The following is a 19,968-nucleotide window of genomic DNA, read 5'->3' as shown; positions in this document are numbered from 1 at the left end:
AGCCCAGGCTCTGCTTGCGTCTCTGGGCTGCAAGTGCACACTGCTGGCTCCTGTTGAGCTTCTCATCCACCAGCACCCCCAAGTCCCTTTCCTCAGGGCTGCTCTCAAGCCCTGAACTTCTGAAACTTCAGTGGTGAAATTCTGCTATTCACAATCACAGGAAATGTTTCAGCTTTAGCTTTCTCATGAGTTTGGTATAGCAACTACCTTTAGAATGGTTCAAATGATATTAGAGAGTGGCTATATTTTGCCTTATGTTGACAGACTTTCTCAGCAACTTAAGGTACTGCTGATTTACCCACTGGATTGAGTCAACTTAGATGGATATACACTAGCTTTTTATAGCTGGTTTTAACTATCCTTTCAAGAACTATGTATAGTTCTGGTCTCCAGAAGCACAAGTGCTGAAGGAGGAAGGCTCTTCAACATTGGCCACAGCAACCCCATGCAGAGATACAGGCTGGGGTCAGAGTGGCTGAGAGCAGCCAGACAGAGAGGGATCTGGGGGTGCTGATTGATACCCACCTGAACATGAGCCAGCAGTGTGCCCAGGTGGCCAAGAGAGCCAGTGGCATCCTGGCCTGCCTCAGGCATGGTGTGGCCAGCAGGAGCAGGGAGGTCATTCTGCCCCTGTACTCTGCACTGGTTAGACCACACCTTGAGTGCTGTGTTCAGTTCTGGGCCCCCCAGTTTAGGAGGGACATTGAGATGCTTGAGCGTGTCCAGAGAAGGGCGAGGAGGCTGGGGAGAGGCCTTGAGCACAGCCCTACGAGGAGAGGCTGAGGGAGCTGGGATTGGTTAGCCTGGAGAAGAGGAGGCTCAGGGCAGACCTTATTGCTGTCTACAGCTACCTGAGGGGAGGTTGTGGCCAGGAGGAGGTTGCTCTCTTCTCTCAGGTGGCCAGCACCAGAACGAGAGGACACAGCCTCAGGCTGTGCCAGGGGAGATTTAGGCTGGAGGTGAGGAGAAAGTTCTTCCCTGAGAGAGTCATTGGACACTGGAATGGGCTGCCCGGGGAGGTGGTGGAGTCGCCGTCCCTGGAGCTGTTCAAGGCAGGACTGGACGTGGCACTTGGTGCCATGGTCTGGCCTTGAGCTCTGTGCTAAAGGGTTGGACTTGATGATCTGTGAGGTCTCTTCCAACCCTGATGATACTGTGATACTGTGAATGCATTTCTATGTGATTCTGCTTTGGCAGGGGAGGTAGAACCTGCTGATCTCCAGAGGTCCCTTCCAAACCCTACTATTCTGTTAAAACATTTCCCTGGGCAAGTCTGGGAAGTAGCCTGACTGCAGAACACACCTCAGTGTCAAGCACCACACAAGCTGAAAGGCATCTGTCTGGGACATATTTTTATATGACTGTTAGTCATGGATCTAAAACAAGATTCTCCCAGGGAGATTCAACAGCTTAGCAGCCAGATGCTCCAGAGCAGTATCTGGCAGAGGCAGAGCTGGTAGACTTACCAACCGTGATGTGAACAGGAGAGGCTGCAAATGTTCCCAATCATTACAATCAAAACAGCAGAATGTAGAGGTGAAAAATCCTAGCTGAGCACTCTGTGGCTTAAAGCACAAGTAAATACCAACTGGAACAACCTGGGCATTGTGGCTGTGTGGGTTCTGATGATATCCAACTGCTCTGCTTTCAGCCTGTCGACATTAGAACCACAGAATGGTCAAGGCTGGAAGGGAACTCGAGGACCACCCAGCTCCAACTGCCCCTGCCATGGGCAGGGACACCTCACACTAGATCAGCTTGCCCAGAGCCACATCCAGCCTGGCCTTCAAAACAGCCAGGGATGAGGCTTCCACCACCTCCCTGGGCAACCTCTGCCAGTCTCTCACCACCCTCACGCTGAAGAACTTCTTCCTAGTGTCTAATCTCAGGCTCCCCTCTTCTAGCTTGGATCCATTCCCCCTAGTCCTGCCACCCTAAAAAGTCCCTCCCCAGCTTTCTTGCAGCCCCCTTCAGATACTGGAAGGGCACAAGAAGGTCTCCTTTCAGCTTTCTCTTCTGCACACTGAACAACCCCAACTCTCTCAGCCTGTCCCCACAGCTCCAGCCCTCTGATCACCCTCATGGCCCTTCTCTGGACACCTTTCAGCACCTCCAGATCTTTCCTGTCCCAGGGGCTCCAGAACTGGACAGAGTGCTCCAGGCAGGGTCTCACCAGGGTGGAGCAGAGGGGTAGAATCCCTTCCCTCACCCTGCTGCTCACACTGCTCTGGCTGCAGCCCAGGATGCAGTTTGCCCTCTGGGCTGTAATCACAGAATGGTTTGGGTCAGAAGATCATCTATGGCCATGGGCAGGGACACCTTTCACTAGACCAGGTTAGTTAAGGCCCCATTCAACCTAGTTTTCATGAAAATGGCACCAAAGAGATGGTCAAAATTGTTACTAGTGATTGTAACACTCAATTTAGAATGTTAAATGTCTGTGAATCCTACTATAAGATCTGCCTGACAAGAGAGAAGGCTTCTGCCAGCTTTCCAGGGTCAGTGCTGTAGGACACAAGCAGGCAAATCACTTCCCAGCCACTGCTGCATTAATCCTACAGATAATACAAACACATTTCAGTTTTCATTGCAAAGTAGCTTTCTGCATGCATTGTTGCTAGGGATTAGCAATGTGGATAATGTCTGGCTCTCCTTCATCTGAATAGATCATTTTGTAGTCAGCAGTGCAACCTGTAAGAAGAAATCCTTCCTAATTTCAGGAGTGTTGTTAAAAAACAAACAAAGGAACAAAAGAAAACAACCCCCAAAGCACCATTTCTATTGGCAAAGTTTCTTGACTCTGCCTTGGAAAACTCTCACCTGTGGTACCTGGGAAACAGTGCTGAGGGTTTTTGTTCAGCCACAAAAACATTAAAGCCAAGGGAATCCTACAGGGGTTTGTGGTTGGGAGGGACCTTAAAGATCAGCTGGGGCCAAATCCCCTCACCAAGGGAAGAGACACCTCTCACCAGCCCCAGGTTGCTCAAGGCCACATCCAAGCTGGCACTGGAAACCCCCAGGGAGGGGGCATCCACAGTATCACAGTATCACAGTATCCCCAGGGTTGGAAGAGACCTCACAGATCATCAAGTCCAACCCTTTAGCACAGAGCTCAAGGCCAGACCATGGCACCAAGTGCCACGTCCAGTCCTGCCTTGAACAGCTCCAGGGACGGCGACTCCACCACCTCCCCGGGCAGCCCATTCCAGTGTCCAATGACTCTCTCAGGGAAGAACTTTCTCCTCACCTCCAGCCTAAATCTCCCCTGGCACAGCCTGAGGCTGTGTCCTCTTGTTCTGGTGCTGGCCACCTGAGAGAAGAGAGCAACCTCCTCCTGGCCACAACCTCCCCTCAGGTAGTTGCAGACAGCAATAAGGTCTGCCCTGAGCCTCCTCTTCTCCAGGCTAACCAATCCCAGCTCCCTCAGCCTCTCCTCGTAGGGCTGTGCTCAAGGCCTCTCCCCAGCCTCGTTGCCCTTCTCTGGACACGCTCAAGCATCTCAATGTCCCTCCTAAACTGGGGGGCCCAGAACTGAACACAGCACTCAAGGTGTGGTCTGAGCAGTGCAGAGTACAGGGGCAGAATGACCTCCCTGCTCCTGCTGGCCACACCATTCCTGATGCAGGCCAGGATGCCACTGGCTCTCTTGGCCACCTGGGCACACTGCTGGCTCATGTTCAGGTGGGTATCAACCAGCAATCCAAAACCTGTTCCAGTGTCTCCCCACCCTCACTGTCAGGCATTGCAGTGAGCATTGCACATTTGACACAGGCTCAGCAGAATGAGGCTGCTGGACACTGCTCTAAACTAAACACTCAAGACCATTTCTGCATTCTTCTCCTGGCAATGTCATTCTGTGATTCTCTGACTCTGTGATTCCCTGAGCTAGTTCCAACCCCCTGCCATGGACAGGGACATCTCCCACCAGCCCAGGGAGCTCAAAGCTTCATCCACCCTGGCCTTCAACACCTCCAGGAAGGCTGTGGAACACATTCTGTGATTCTGAGATCCACAACCTCCCTGGGCACCTTGTTCTATTATTTTCTTGCAGCATGTAGGACCTGCAGCATGCAGGACCCACTCATTCTGCTCTTACAATTGCACCAAGAGCAACTCAGCAACTCCCCCTTGCAACTCAGAGGCTGGCAGGCCAACAATTCTGTTTGGATAGGAGGTGAGGGTCTCTTATATGCATTGCTGTAATCATAACAGCACAGAAACTTCTTGAGCAGTAAGCCAGCAAAAGGCAGCATTCATCACCCACAGGAAATAGATTAGCAGAGAATCATAGAATGGTAGAAGTTGGAAGGGAACTCCAGAGACCACTGAGTCTAACCCCCCCCCTGCCAAAGCAGCATCCTCCAGGGCAGGTAACACAGGAATGTACTGAAAGTCTCCAGAGAAGGAGAGTCCACAACTTCTCTTCACAGTCTGCTCCAGGGCTCTGTCACCCTTATTGCAGAGAAGTTTTTCCTCATGTTGAAGTGGAACTCCCTGGGTTCCAGTCTGTGCCCATTGCCCTTTCTCCTGTCACAGGACACCACAGAAAAGAGCCTGGCCCCTGCTTCTTGACACCACTCTTCAGATACTTGTGATCATTACTAAGATCTCCTCTCTTCTCCTGTCTAAACAGCCCCAGGGCTTGCAGCCTCTCCTCCTGGGACTGATGTTCCAGTCCCTTCATCACCCTCACAGCCTCTATTGCACACTGTAGTACATCCCTGTTCCTCTGGCACTGGGGAGCCCAGAACAGAGCAGAAAAGCAGGTTTGCCTTACCTCTCAAGAAAAGAATATTCCTCTTACCTCCCAGGGGAAAGATGCCAGTGGTGCAGGCAACAGCAAGCTTAGAGCACTGGCAAAGGCTGTGACAGCCAGAGAGAAACAGGTCACAATTCAGCTCCCAGGAGCTGTCCCTCTGGAAACCTCTCTGAGGTTTGACTGAACGTCAGAAGGTTCTGCCGTTGCTGTCTGCCAGACGTGCTGCAGATAGACAGCAGGATTGCAGCACAGGCTTTGCCTCTTGCCATCAGCTCCTGGATTCAATTAAAAGTGCCTATGGCACTTCTCTGCTAGGAAACATTTAGCACTGCCACAGACAGTCATTCCCAGAAGAAGTCATTTCAAGGCACCAAGAGTGCTTTTCAAACCCTTGCCTGAGTGTTCATGCACCCCAGAGCCCACAATTACCTGCACAGGGCAAAAGAAGTTACTAATGGCCTCCATACACTGACCTCGAGGTGCCAACAGAAACTAAATGATGCCCATGGCTGCTTTGATGACAATTCTGTTATTCAGCCAGAGCAGGTCTGCTCATCTTCACATTGCACAGGAGACACAATTTTCCCTCTAAGGTTTTGGGTTTCTCCATATCTGTCCTACAGTATCTCCAGAAAGGATGCTGCAGCCATGAACACACAACTAAACAGGCATGGCCAGCAGCTTCAAGAGGGGATTCTGCCCCTCTGCTTTGCCTCACCTAGAGCACTCTGTCCATTGCTGCAACTCCCAATACAAGAGAATCATGGAGCTGCTGGAGCAGGTCCAGAGAAGTGCCATAGAGATGATCAGAGGGCTGGAGAACCTCCCCTACAAAGACAGGCTGGGAATGCTGGGACTGTCCAGCCTGGAGATGAGAAGGCTCTGGGAGACCTTACAGCAGCCTTCTAGTACCTGAAAGGGGTCTACAGAAAGGCTGGAAAGGGACTTTTTAGCAGGGCTTACAGTGGTAGCATGAAGGGCAATGGTTTGAAACTAGAGCAGGGTAGATTTAGGTTGGACATCAGGAGGAAGCTATTTTCAATTACAGAATGACAGAATGTCATGAGCTGGAAGGGATCTCCAAAGCTCATCCAGTTCCACCCCCCTGCCAGAGCAGGAGCACCTAGAGTAGATCACACAGGAACACATCCAGATGGGTTTTGAGTATCTTCAGAGAGGGAGACTCCACAGCCACCCTGGACAGCCTCTTTCAGGCTTCTGTCACCCTCACAGGGAAAAGAAGTCCTCCTCCTGTTTCCATGGAACCTCCTATGCCTCAGCTTCCATCACTGCCCCTTGTGCTGTCATTGGGCATCACCCAGCAGAGCCTGGCTCCAGTCTCTGCCCACTCACCCTGCACATCTTTCTCACCATTGATGAGGCCCCCCCTCAGGCTCCTCCTCTCCCAGCAGCACAGCCACAGCTCCCTCAGGCTCTCCTCATAATAGAGATATTCCATTCCCTTCAGCATCTTTGTGGCTGTCTCAAGCAGTTCTATGTCCCTCTTGAACTGGAGAGCCCAGAAATGGACACAATCTTCCAGATGCAGCCTCCCAGAGCAGAGCACAGAGAAGGAGAACCTCCCTCAACCTGCTGCCCACACTTTTCTGAATGCATGCCAGGAGACCACTGGCTTGCATTACCATGAGGGCACATTGGTGTCCATGGAGAACTTTCTGCCCACTGAGACTCCGAGGTCCTTCTCCATGGAGCTGCTTTCCATCAGGTCACTAATCAGGTGCATGATGCACCCCAATGCATGGTGTTAATCCTGCCCACATGCAGGACTCCACGCTTCTTCTTCCTGGACCTCTTGAGGTTGCCCTTTGCCTAGCTCTCCAATCTGCACAGCTCTCACTGAATGGCTGCAGAGCCTTCCAATAGGCCATAAATATTCATTTAGTTAAGCCATTTGAAGGTGTTCCCTCAGTTACATTCATAGAATAGAATCACAGAATCAGAGAATCAAGCAGGTTGGAAGAGACCTCCAAGCTCATCCAGTCCAACCTAGCACCCAGCCCCATCCAAGCAACCAGACCATGGCACTAAGTGTCTCATCCAGTCTTATTCATAACCATAGGCCAGGGAGTCAGAGAAGACAAAAGCAGTGGCTGCTTAGTGGCAAGCCTGAAAGCAGGCAGCAATCCCAACTCCAGGATTTCCAAATAGTGTAGAGAGGTATTTAGCTATTTAGCTGATTCAGAAAAGCAGCCAGTGACAGGCTGGGTCACAACTCACCCACTGAAAGTGATTCCTTCTGGCTCAGTTATTTCAGCAGAGAAGGAAGCTCTCTTCAGTCTCCAGTTTACCAGTCCAATAGGCTTTAAAATATCTCCTATGATTCAGAGCAAAAAAGAGGACACAGAGGAGAAAAAAAAAACACAAAACAGATGACAAAAGATGCAGACTGGCTGGAAAACACTGAGGTTATTGAAAGGGAAAGCAGTGGTACATGGTGACTTTGGTGTTCTTTTTGTGGTCTGTGGTGCTTCCCCCCCCCCCCCCCTTACTTTTCTTTCCAGAAAAAAATGCATTTATGGAGTGGAATTTCATAGAATCATAGAATGCTTTAGCTTGGAAGGCAGCTCAGAGCTCATCCACACAGTATCACAGTATCCCCAAGGTTGGAAGAGACCTCACAGATCATCCAGTCCAACCCTTTAGCACAGAGCTCAAGGCCAGACCATGGCACCAAGTGCCACGTCCAGTCCTGCCTTGAACAGCTCCAGGGACGGCGACTCCACCACCTCCCCGGGCAGCCCATTCCAGTGCCCAATGACTCTCTCAGGGAAGAACTTTCTCCTCACCTCCAGCCTAAATCTCCCCTGGCACAACCTGAGGCTGTGTCCTCTTGTTCTGGTGCTGGCCACCTGAGAGAAGAGAGCAACCTCCTCCTGGCCACAACCTCCCCTCAGGTAGCTGTAGACAGCAATAAGGTCTGCCCTGAGCCTCCTCTTCTCCAGGCTAACCAATCCCAGCTCCCTCAGCCTCTCCTCGTAGGGCTGTGCTCAAGGCCTCTCCCCAGCCTCGTTGCCCTTCTCTGGACACGCTCAAGCATCTCAATGTCCCTCCTAAACTGGGGGGCCCAGAACTGAACACAGCACTCAAGGTGTGGTCTAACCAGTGCAGAGTACAGGGGCAGAATGACCTCCCTGCTCCCTGCTGGCCACACCATTCCTGAGGCAGGCCAGGATGCCACTGGCTCTCTTGGCCACCTGGGCACACTGCTGGCTCATGTTCAGGCAGGGTATCAATCAGCACCCCCAGATCCCTCTCTGTCTGGCTGCTCTCAGCCACTCTGACCCCAGCCTGTATCTCTGCATGGGGTTGCTGTGGCCAAAGTGCAGCACCCTGCACTTGGAGCTATTGAAGCCATCCCCTTGGACTCTGCCCATCTGTCCAGGCAGGTCAAGGTCCTGCTGCAGAGCCCTTCTGCCCTCCAACCCAGCCACATCTGCCCCCAGCTTGGTGTCATCTGCACACTTGCTGATGACTGACTCCATGCCCTCATCCAGGTCATCTATGAAGATGTTAAAGAGGATGGGGCCCAGCACTGATCCCTGAGGGACACCACTAGTGACAGCTGCCAGCTGGATGTGGCACCATTCACCACCACTCTCTGGGCTCAGCCCTCCAGCCAGTTCCTAACCCAGCACAGAGTGTTGCCATCCAAGCCACGGGCTGACAGCTTAGCCAGCACCTCCAGGATGGGGATGTCCACAGCCTCCCTGGGCAACCCGTGCCACTGTGTCCCCACGCTCACTGGAAAGAATTTCTTCCTAACCTCCAGTCTAAGTCTCTCATCTTCCAGCTTGAAGCCCTTGCCCCTCATCCTATTTCTACAGGTCATTGTAAATAATCCCTTCCTGACTTTCTTCTAGGCCCCAGCTGACTCAGTCCAATTGACTGGAATGATTGGCACCAAGGCTGGTGAGGGGCCTGGAACACAGCCCTGTGAGGAGAGGCTGTGGGAGCTGGGGGTGTGCAGCCTGCAGAAGAGGAGGCTCAGGGCAGAGCTCATTGCTGTCTACAACTACCTGAAGGGAGGCTGTAGCCAGGTGGGGCTGGGCTCTTCTGCCAGGCAGCCAGGGACAGAACAAGAGGACACAGCCTCAAGTTGTTCTGGGGGAGGTCTAGGCTGGATGTTAGGAGGAAGTTGTTGGCAGAGAGAGTGATTGGCATTGGAATGGGCTGCCCAGGGAGGTGGTGGAGTCACTGTCCCTGGAGGTGTTCAAGCAAAGCCTGGATGGGGCACTTAGTGCCATGGTCTGGTTGGTTGGCCAGGGCTGGGTGCTAGTTTGGAGTGGATGATCTCAGAGATCTTTTCCAACTTGCTAATTGTGTGATTTGGGGATTCTGTGACTGTCAGCCTTCTCCAGTTGTCGACTCCCTCTGGCATTCAGTCAGGAAAAGTGACTGAAATCAAGTTCTCATTTGATCTTTTGATTGCTTAATCTTTTAGGTGAAGTCCTGCCCCTGAATTCTAAGGGGCTTGAGGAAATGCCAGGTAGTTGTGGCTCCTGCTTCCCAGGAGTTGTTCAAGGCCAGATTGGATGAGGCCTTGAGTGACCTGTTCTAGTGGGAGGTGTCCCTGCCAGCTGCCCGGGGAGGTGGTGGAGTCGACGTCCCTGGAGCTGTTCAAGGCAGGACTGGACGTGGCACTTGGTGCCATGGTCTGGCCTTGAGCTCTGTGCTAAAGGGTTGGACTTGATGAGCTGTGAGGTCTCTTCCAACCCTGATGATACTGTGATACTGTGTGATACTGTGATACTGTGTTCAGGGCCAGGTTGAATGAGGCTTTGAGTGACTTGGGCTGGTGGGAGGTGCCCCTGACCATGGAGTAGTAGTTGGAACTGGAAGATCTTTAAGGTCCTTCCCAACCCAACCCAGAGTCTACCAGGTGGTCAAGTGATCCCTTCCATCTCTGCCAAAACAAAAACACATTCAAGGATTAAAACCCCAGCAGCATATTCTAGTGACATTAAAATCCACCAGCGAGTGACAGATCTCTGCAGTGACACAGTAGAACACTCTGGAGTGGGAGGATTTTGTTTGCATAAGAACGAGAGACTTTGCTCTCTGAGTGGAGTAACTGGGAACGTGAGACAGCTCCATGTGGAATTATAGTCAGGGGAAGCACTCTGCAAAGCAGAGAAGAAGACATTTGTCTGAAGAGCTAATTTATACTCTCTCCAAAAGGCAGGATTTGAGTGATGAGCTAGAGAAGCATGGATCTGTAAGTTCTGGAGCATCAGTATAGAACCACAGAATCAAAGAATGGTTTACAGTGAAAGAGACCTCAAAGCTCATCCAATTCCAACCCTCACCATAGGCAGGGACATCTGACATCTCCCACTACAACAGGTTGTTCATGACCTCATCCAACCTGGTCCTGAACACCTCCAGGGAGGTTGTGGATCACAGAATCACAGAATGTGATCAAAGATTCTGTGCTCCTCAACCTCCCTGGGCAACCTGTGCCAGTGTCTCACCACTCTCACTGCAAACAACTTCTTCAAACAGCCACTTTCAATCTCCTCTCTGCCACTTTAAACCCATTCCTCCACATCCTGTCAGTACAAGACCTTGTCAATAGTCCCTCCCCAGCCCTCCTGGAGCTCCCTTCAGATCCTGGAAGGCCACTGCAAGCTCTCCTGGAAGCCTTCTCTTCTGCAGGCTGCAGAGCCCCAACTCTCATAGTCTGTCCTCATAGCAGAGCTGCTGCAGCCCTCTGAGCATCTCTGTGGACTCGCTCCAACACTTCCATGTCCTTCTTTTCACCAGTTCCCCATTTCCCTTCTGGAAGGGTCCCACATTCTCCCTAGTCCTCATTTTCTCAATAATATACCTGAAGAAATTCTACTTGCTCCACCCAGATTCAATTCTAGCCAAGCCTTAGCTTTCCTGACCCAAGCTCTACTCTTTGTCTTCTTTGTTTTCTTTCAAGCACACTTCTGTTCAGATCAAGTTGGACAAACCTGAATCAAGAAATAAAGACAGAGTGGGACTAGACAGTAGATGTGGAAAACAGAAATCACTGGATCACAGAATGGAAGGAGTTGGAAGACACCTCCAGACACCTATTGAGTCCATTCTCCCTACCAAAGCAGTATCACCTAGGGCAGGCCACACGGGAATGCATCCAGACAGGTCTGGAAAGTTTCCAGAGCAGGAGACTCCACAGCCTCTCTGGGCAGCCTGCTCCAGGGCTCCAGCACCCTCACTCTAAAGTTTTTTCTTCGTGTTGAGGTGGAACTTTCTGTGTTTCAGTTTGTATCCACTGCCCCTTTATAGAATATAGAATGTAGAATATAGAATCAAGCAGGTTGGAAGAGACCTCCAAACTCATCCAGTCCAACCTAGCACCCAGCCCTAGCCAATCAACTACACCATGGCACTGAGTGCCTCAGCCAGGCTTTGCTTGAAGACTTCCAGGGATGGGGACTCCACCACCGCCCTGGGCAGCCCATTCCAATGCCAATCACCCTGTGAAGAACTTCCTCCTAACATCCAGCCTAGACTTCTCCTGGCACAACTTGAGACTGTGTCCCCTCGTTCTGTTGTTGATTGCCTGAGAGAAGAGACCAGCCCCACCTGGCTACAGCCTCCCTTCAGGTAGTTGAAGACTACCCTTGTCCTAGCACAGGACAACACTGCAAAGGGCCTGGCCCCTGCTTCCTCAAACCCACCACACAGATATTTAGAGCCATTAACATGATCTCCTCTCTGCCTTCTTTTTTTCCAGACTGAAATCCATGACATTCACAGGTCACAACTCAATTCCTTTTCAACTGATCTCATTGCAGATTCAATAAGATACTCCAGGAGCCTTTGCTGGAGGCCTGCTCTGTCTTTAGGCTTCCCCTTAGTACACAAGAGGCTTAGGCTGAGAATGGCTTAGGTTAGGAAAGATCTTCAACAGGCTATGAGAGTTGGGGCTCTGCAGCCTGGAGAAGAGAAGGCTTCCAGGAGAGCTTGGAGTGGCCTACCAGGATATGAAGGGGGCTACAGGAGGTCTGGGGAGGGACTATTAACAAGGTCTTGTAATGACTGGATGAGGAGAAATAGGTTTAAAGTGGCAGAGGAGAGATTTAGACTGGATGTCAGGAAGAAGTTCTTTCCAGTGACATGGGAACAGGATGCTCAGGGAGGCTGTGGCTGCTCTCTCCCTGGAGGTGTTCAAGGCCAGCTTGGATGAGGCCTTGAGCAACCTGTTCTAGTTGGAGGTGTCCCTGTCTGTGGCAAGGGGGTGGATCTGGATGAGCTTTGAGGTGGATTCTATGAGTCCACCTGTAAGCTCAGCACAACAAAATCCACCACTAAACCGTGTCTCTCAGCACCACATCTGCACGCACTGTAAATCTCTCCAGGGATGGTGACTCCACCACTGCCCTGCTGGGCAGCCTGTTCCAGGACTTGACATTCCTTCCCATTGATTAATTTTCCCTAATGTCCAACTTAAACCTCTCCTGGTGCAACTTGAGGCTGCTTCCTCTTGTCTTGTCTGCTTAGGAGAAGAGAACAACTCCATCAGCCTCTTTTCAGGGAGCTGTGGAAAGCAAGGAAGTCTCCTCTCAACCTCCTTTTCTTGAGGCTAATCAAACCCAGTTCCCCCAGCACCAAAGACCTGTTCTCCAGACCCTTCAGAAGCTTCATCCTGCCCTTTGGACAGGACATACTTAAGCCAAATGTTGCCATTCATATTTTCTGTTACACACACTGCATCTCCCTAACCTGGCCAAGTAACAGAATAAAAAGCTACACAGTGAATAAAAAAGGATGATAAAGACTCCATCATTTTGGTATTTAGCACATTTCACAACAAATTCATTTCAACTTCAAAAACCATTGGCAGTCTCCTCCTGCCCACCTGTTGAATCTATTCAATCCATCAGTAGAATGGGTTGGGTTGGAAGGGACCTTAAAGGCCACTTTGTTACCTCACCCTTGCCATGGGCAGGGGGGATTGGATTCTTCGGGTCCCTTGCAACTCCTAACATCCTGTGATCTTTTGAACTCCTGCTAGTCCAGGTTGCTCAAGACCCCATCCAACCTGGCTTTCTCAGATCTTAAGATGCAGCAAAAGAACAAAACCCCACATTCATGTTCTTAGTTAAAGAAGTAACTCATCTGGTTGGGTTGTTTGTGTAGAACCTTCTCAGAGAGCACTATTTGGTTACATCTACAGCAGTTCCTGTTAGCAGATGAAGACAAAATGCAACCAATTGAAGAAATAAACACCTATTTATTTCAGCTCCCACCTGCATCTTCTTTGTATCCAGAATTAGTCAGGGCTATTACTTACTTACTTTCTATTTTCCCTAATGGACTTCATGTCAGCTTGAAACTCTGACTAATATTTGCCATCGTACAACAACACTTAGGTTATATTCCTGACTGAGGGTACCAGATTTGCTTTGGAAAACAAAAGCCCTCTAGAATAAACCTTTCCAACACATACAACATTTGCTTTCTTTACTTCCTCCACCACTGCATATGGCTCCTATGTTGTATTTAACACAAAGGCTCTCTGTATGTATGTAGGTGCCTGGCAGAAGAGCACCTGGGAGTGCTGGTTGACAGCCAGCACTGTGCTCAGGTAGCCAAAAAGGCCAAGAGCAACTTGGCCTGGACAGGGGACAGTGTGGCCAGCAGGACCAGGGAAGGGATCGTCCTCCTGTACTCAGCACTGGTGAGGTTGCAGCATGAACACTGGGTAGAGTTTTGGCATCCCTCACTCCAAGGATACTGAGGTGCTAGAGAATGTTCAGAGAAGGGCAACAAAGCTGCTGAAGGGTCTGGAGAACAGAGCTGAGGAGGAGCAACTGAGGGGACTGGGGGTGGTGTTGTGGTAAAGGGTTGGACTGGGGGTGCTGTTGTGGTAAAGGGTTGGACTTGATGATCTGTGAGGTCTCTTCCAACCCTGATAATACTGTGATACTGTGTTCAATCTGGAGAAGAAGAGGCTGAGGGGAGATCCCATTACTCTCTACAGCTCCCTGCAAGGAGGTTGCAGTGAGGTGGGGTTGGACTCCTCTACTTAGTATCAGGTGATAGGAGAGGAAGCAGCCTTAAATTGTGCCAGAGGAGGTTTAGGTTGGAGATGAGGAACAATTTCTTTGCTGCAAGAGTGGTCAGGGATTGGCACAGGCTGCCCAGGGAGGTGATGGAGTCCCCATCCCTGGAGGTGTTCAAGAAACCTGTGGCCATGGCACTATGGGACATGGTTTAGTGGCCATGGTGGTGCTGGGTTGATGGCTGGACTCAGTGATCTTGGAGGGATTTTCCAAGCAAAACAATTCTGCCATTCTACAAATTGAATGACCTTATAGAATGGAAACAGTCCTGCCATCAGGTGACAGAATGAGAGGATATTAGCCTAGAATTGTGCCAGGAGAGGCTTCGTTTGGAGACGTGGAAATCTGTATTTGCTGCAAGACTGGTTAGGGACTGGAACAAGCTGCCCAGGGAGGTGTGGGAGTCCCCATCCCTGGAAGTGTTCAATAAGAGTGTGGATGCAACACTTTGGGACATGGTTTAATGGCCATGGTGGTGTTGGGTTGGTGATTGGACTGGATTCTAGAGGTCTTTTCCAACTGAAACAACTCTGTGTAGTGTGATACATAGAGAGCAACCAACACAATTGCTTAGCCTTCCATCTCTGCATAAAGGAGCAGCTATGGATCCAAATGCCAGCCCACTGTTACTAAAGAGTTTACTATTTGGGTGATATTCCTTTGTAAGCAGGTTGAGGGTTTTTTATTTGTCTGTTTGTTGTTTTGTTTTGAAGCTATTTCAGTGTCAAGTTTGTGTAAATTAAACCCCAGTTCTCTTCTACCACCTAAGTACTCCATACTTTATTGGGCTCATTCATGTCAATTTCAGAGCCTGGCTGTGTAAGGCAAGTAAATAATTTTAATTTGGCCATCTGCCCTAGAAAATCTTTCACTACAATACAGCCCCCAAGGCCATCCTCAGGCTTCCATCCAGGGACACCAGGGAAGAGAGCTCAGGGAAGTTTAAGGGGGGCAGCAGATGTTCGTTCCTGCTGTTTGATGGTGGCGACATCTGAAGCTCTATCACTGAGGAAGCCAAGAAGAGAAGAAGTCACCAGAGCAGAATGCAAATCTCCTGTAAGCTACACTGCCAAGCCACTCATTAGCACAAGGAACTGGTAGGAATTGGTGTGCAGGCAATTCTGGGAGCTGCTTTACAAGTTCAGTTTGTTCCTCTTTGGTACTCTTCCCTTTTCTCCCCTCTACTTAGAAGTCAGAACCAACCTGTTGCTCAAGCTCATTTTAGGAACCTGAACACTTGATGCTGTAAAAGGCCTTTGGAGCTGGGAGGTCTCTACATAATCAAAGGGGTTTTGTGGTTTTGACTCACCTGTTTACTTCTGTTGCACCCAAAATGTACTAACTGGAGTGGCTGGCTAACCACATGAAGTTCAATAAGGACAAGTGCAGGCTCCTGAATCTGGGGAGGAATAACAGCAGGCACCGGTACAGGCTGGGGCTGACCTGCTAGAGAGCAGTTCCATGGAGAAAGACCTTGGAGTGCTGGTGGGCAGCAAGTTCTGCGTGGGCCAGCAATGAATGTGTCCTGGTGGGCAAGAGAAGCAATGGCAGCCTGGGGGGCATCAGGAAAAGTGTGGCCAGCAGGGCTAGGGAGGTTCTTCTCCAGCTCTACTCTGCCCTGCTGTGACCACTCCTGGAATACTGTGTCCAGTTTTGGGCTCCCCAACTCAAGAGAGACAGGGAGCTGCTGGAGAGAGTCCAGTGGAGAGAGTGGAGAGAGGCTGAGAGCCCTGGGGCTGGTTAGTCTGGAGAAGAGAAGGCTGAGAGGGGATCTGAGCAATGTCTATCAAGAGCTGAGGCCTGGGTGCCAAGTGGAGGGGGCCAAGCTCTTTTGGGGGCTGCACAGCAATAAGCTAAGGAGCAATGGATACAAACTGGAACAGAGAAGGCTTCAGCTCAGCATGAGGAGAAACTTCTTTAGAGTGAGGGTGCCAGAGCCCTGGAGCAGGCTGCCCAGAGAGGTTGTGGAGTGTCTTTCTCTGGAGCCTTTCCTAACCCACCTGGATGCATTCCTGAGTGGACTACCCTGGGTGATGCTGCTTTGGCAGGGGGGTTGGACTGGATGCTCTCTGGAGGTCCCTTCCAACCTCTAAAGTTCTGTGTTTCTGTGTTGCTGTTTCCTTTCCTTCAAACACATCTTTATGTCCTATCCAACAGCTGGTAACAGAAAATGTTAAGCCAGTTCTGTGCCACAAAAGCACTGAAGTCCATCAATGGTTTTTGTAAGCCTAAGTTGTGTGCCAAGAAAACATAGTGACAGTGGCACTCGGATGTCTACGACTAATTGACTGGCAGTGGGCTTCTAGTTTCCACTTATCTAGCTAATTTATGATTACAAGAGTTAGGCTCTTAAACCACATAAGAACTGCTAGCAAGTTTCTATTAACATTCCTTAATAATTAAATACACAAAGATTAAATGGGCAAATATGTGAGAGATGCACAGAGGGATGAAAAGCTATTAGCAAACATTCCTTCTAGTTGTCTGCTGAGGCATCTGCATTCTGGCTTCTGAACCAGCACTTCCATACTTCCTCATCTGGATTACTGCATCCAGCTCTGGAACCCTCAGTGCAAGAAGGACATCAGCCTGTTGGAGAGGGTCCAGAAGAGGCCACAAAAATGATGAGAGGGCTGGAACCCCTCTGTTGTGAGGACAGGATGAGAGAGCTACCTGGGCACACTGCTGGCTTACGTTCAGTTACTGCCAACCAGTCCCCCCAGGTCCCTCTCTGCCTGGCTGCTCTCAGCCACTCTGTCCACAGCCTGTACCTCTGCATGGGGTTGTTGTGGCCAAAGAGCAGAACCCGACACTTGGACTTGTTAAACCTCATGACACTGAACTGTGCCCATCTGTGCAGTCTGTCCAGGTCCCTCTGCAGAGCCCTCCTGCCCTCTAACAGATCCACACTTGCTCCCAACTTGGTGTCACCTGCAAACTCACTGATGGAGGACTCAAATCTCCTCCTCCAGACCATCAAGCAAAGCCTGGTTAGGCACTTAGTGCCATGGTCTGGTTGACTGGATAGGGCTGGGTGCTAGGTTGGACTGGATGAGCTTGGAGGTCTCTTCCAATCTGGTTGATTCTATGATTCTATGATCAATGGAGATACAACAGAGCTGCTTTCTGGCTAAACACCTACTGACCTATGCAGAAGGAATAACTTCCCTCAAAACACCTTCTTCCAGGCTAAACTTCCTGCCTGTGCTTTAGCAGTGAGTGCCTAAGGATGTAAGTTAAATGAAGAGCTGCATTAGATAAAACTCTAATAAGGATAAATTAAGTATTGATAAGCTTGACAAATCATGCTACTGCTCTGGTGTGCCACAGCACAGAGTGGCATATGGCAGAACCAAATGCCATTTAGAATGCTGTAATGTGCTACAGACTTGAGTCAGCTGAGTGATCTGACAGGAATCTGAAATGACAAAGTCAAAATCTGGAAGGAGTGTTGAAGGAGTGCAAACTTTCGGCTTTTACTTCTACTTCAGCCAAACAGGACCACACAGAAAAGCAACCTACCAAACCCACGACCCAGTAAATGATGTTAATACCTTTCTCCTTCATCCTTCTATCAAGAAAAATCATACCTCTCCATTTAAACAACAGCAGGCACCAGTACAGGTTAGAGGTTGCCCTGTTGGAAAGGAGCTCCATGGAGAAAGAGCTTGGAGTGCTGATGGGAAGCAAGTTCTGCGTGGGGCAGCAATGTGCCCTAGTAGGCAGCCCAGGGGGGCATCAGGAAAAGTGTGGCCAGCAGGGCTAGGGAGGTTCTTCTGCCCCTCTGCTCTGCCCTGCTGAGACCACACCTGCAATACTGTGTCCAGTTTTGGGCTCCCCAACTCAAGAGAGACAGGGACCTGCTGGAGAGAGTCCAGCAGAGAGCCATGAGGATGTCTGGGGGACTTGAGCATCTGCCTATGGAGAGAGACTGAGAGCCCTGGGGCTGTGTAGTATGGAGAAAGGGAGGCTGAGAGGGATCTGAGCAATGTGTACAAATATCTGAGGGGGGTCAAGTGGAAAGGGCCAAACTCTTTGGGTGGTGCACAGCAATAAGCCAAGGAGCAATGGATACAAAGTTGAACAGAGAAGGTTTCAGCTCAGCATGAGGAGAAACTTCTTGGGTCTGAGGGTGCCAGAGCCCTGGAGCAGGCTGCTGAGAGAAGTTGTGGAGTGTACTCTAGAGCCTTTACAAACCCACTTAGATGCATTCCAGGGTGAATCCTGCTTTGTGGGACCCTGCTTTGGGCAGGAGGGTTGGACTGGATGATCTTTGGAGTTGCCTTCCAACCTCTAACATTCTGTGATTCTGTAATGGAAAATTTACCAGGAATGGGGATTAGGAGAAATTGTGACAGAAGGTGAAGAACTGACATTCAAATTGTTAGATCTAACTCAACAGTCAAGGGAGTAAGCTTGGTCATCAAGCAGCCTCATGCCTGGACATCCATGCAAACAGCACAGTATGTCAGAAGTTAGGAGGAACCTCTGGAGTCCAACTCCCTTCTAAAGCAGGGTTAAGCAGAGCAGTCTGCCCAAGATTACAGTGCTCATGTGGGTTTGGAGTTTCTTCAGAGAAGGAGACTCCATAAGCTCTCCAGACAACCTGCTTCAGGGCACCCTCAAAGGGAAGAATCTTATCCTTATGTTCAGGTAGAACCTCCTGGATTCTGGTTTGTGCCCATTGCACTTTGTCCTGTTGCTGGGCACCAATGGAAAGAGTTTGTCCCCTTCCTCCTGCCCCCACCTCAGCTCTTGCTGAGCATTGTTCAGATCCCCTCTGGGGCTGCTCCTCTCCAGGCTTGACAGCTGTGGGGCTCTCCACCTTTCCTCCTCACAGACACAGTCCAGGCCCTTCAGCATGTTTACTGCCTTCCCAAAACTCTCTCCAGGAGTTCCCTGTACCCAGTACTCCAGATTTGGCTTCACTAGGGCAGAGCAGAGGGAGAGAAGAACCCCCCTTGAGGCTCTTAATGCACTCCAGGAGACTATTGCACTTCTCGGCCCCAGAGCACGTTGCTGGCTTGGGGTGAATTTGTTGCCCATCAGGACTCCAAGCTCCTTATCCATGGAGCTCTTTTCCAGCAGGTCAACCTCTAATCTGTACTGGAAAGCAAACCTTTCTTAAACAGTTCCCTTTTCAAGAGGTGTGTAGCTGGAACTGGCTTCCTGCTTTTGAGCTGTGTGGAGAGGTTCTCAGCTTCCAGCAGAGAAGCAGGTGATCAGGAAGATCACACTGCAGATGCAATGTAGAAGCAGAAATGATGCAATGGTTAAATTAACAGAGTTAGACAACCATTTAATAAATCATATGCTGTAGTTGTCATGCACATTTTCACTTCCATAAGATCAAGGCTATACCTTCTGTCCCACAATCTACCATCTTCACAGGTTGTCAGGATTTGACAAGGGGCTCATCTAGGAAAGCATCAGAAAAGAAACATGAAATATTTGCTTAATGTAAGCACTTGGCATCTGGAGCTCAGCTGAGCCATGACCCTGAGAGATGAAGAAATCTGCAGTACAGAGATAGGATCAGTTGCCACTTCACACCGAGCAAAGAGCCAGCAGGAGGCAAGAGCATGTTTAGAATCACAGAATCACAAAATGCCAGGGGCTGGAAGGGACCTCCAAAGCTCAGCCAGTCCAAGTCCCCCTCTGCCAGAGCAGGAGCACCTAGAGCAGGTCATGCAGGAACACATCCAGGCAGGTTTTGAGTATCTCCAGAGAGGGAGACTCCACAACACCCCTGGGGGGCCTCTTCCAGGCTTCTGTCACTCTCACAGGGAAGAAAAAAATTCCTCCTCCTGCTTCCATGGAACTTCCTATGCCTCAGCTTCCACCACTGCCCCTTGTGCTGCCATTGGGCATCACCCAGCAGAGCCTGGCTCTAGCCCCTGGCCACTCACCCTGCACATCTTTATCACCATGACTGAGGTCACCTCTCAGGCTCCTCCTCTCCCAGCAGCACAGCCACAGCTCCCTCAGGCTCTCCTCATAACAGAGATGTTCCATTCCCTTCAGCATCTTTGTGGCTCTGCACTGGACTCTCTCAAGCACTTCTACGTCCCTCTTGAACTGGAAGGCCCAGAACTGGACACAGTACTCCAGAGTAGAGGGGAAGGAGAACCT

At 50.3% G+C, this 19,968-nt stretch overlaps 1 protein-coding gene across 5 annotated transcripts in view; it reads right to left on the bottom strand.

Moving 5' to 3' along the window:
- The window catches only part of LRRC4C (leucine rich repeat containing 4C), an 802,274-nt gene that overhangs the window by 227,931 nt on the left and 554,375 nt on the right, over positions 1–19,968 (bottom strand). For 4 of the 5 annotated variants that reach the window (XM_064152050.1, XM_064152039.1, XM_064152059.1 and 1 more), the window contains one exon: positions 6,998–7,094. The exons of the other annotated variant lie outside the window; for it this stretch is intronic. The gene's annotated coding sequence lies outside the window, so the exon portion shown is untranslated. The remainder of the gene's footprint in view (positions 1–6,997; positions 7,095–19,968) is intronic. 5 annotated transcript variants of the gene reach the window in all.

The sequence above is a fragment of the Pogoniulus pusillus genome, chromosome 1, assembly GCF_015220805.1.
Source record: "Pogoniulus pusillus isolate bPogPus1 chromosome 1, bPogPus1.pri, whole genome shotgun sequence".
Classification (NCBI taxonomy): Eukaryota; Metazoa; Chordata; class Aves; order Piciformes; family Lybiidae; genus Pogoniulus; species Pogoniulus pusillus.
The sequence above is the reverse complement of the archived record's forward strand: the minus strand, read 5'-3'. Positions and strand labels throughout refer to the sequence as shown.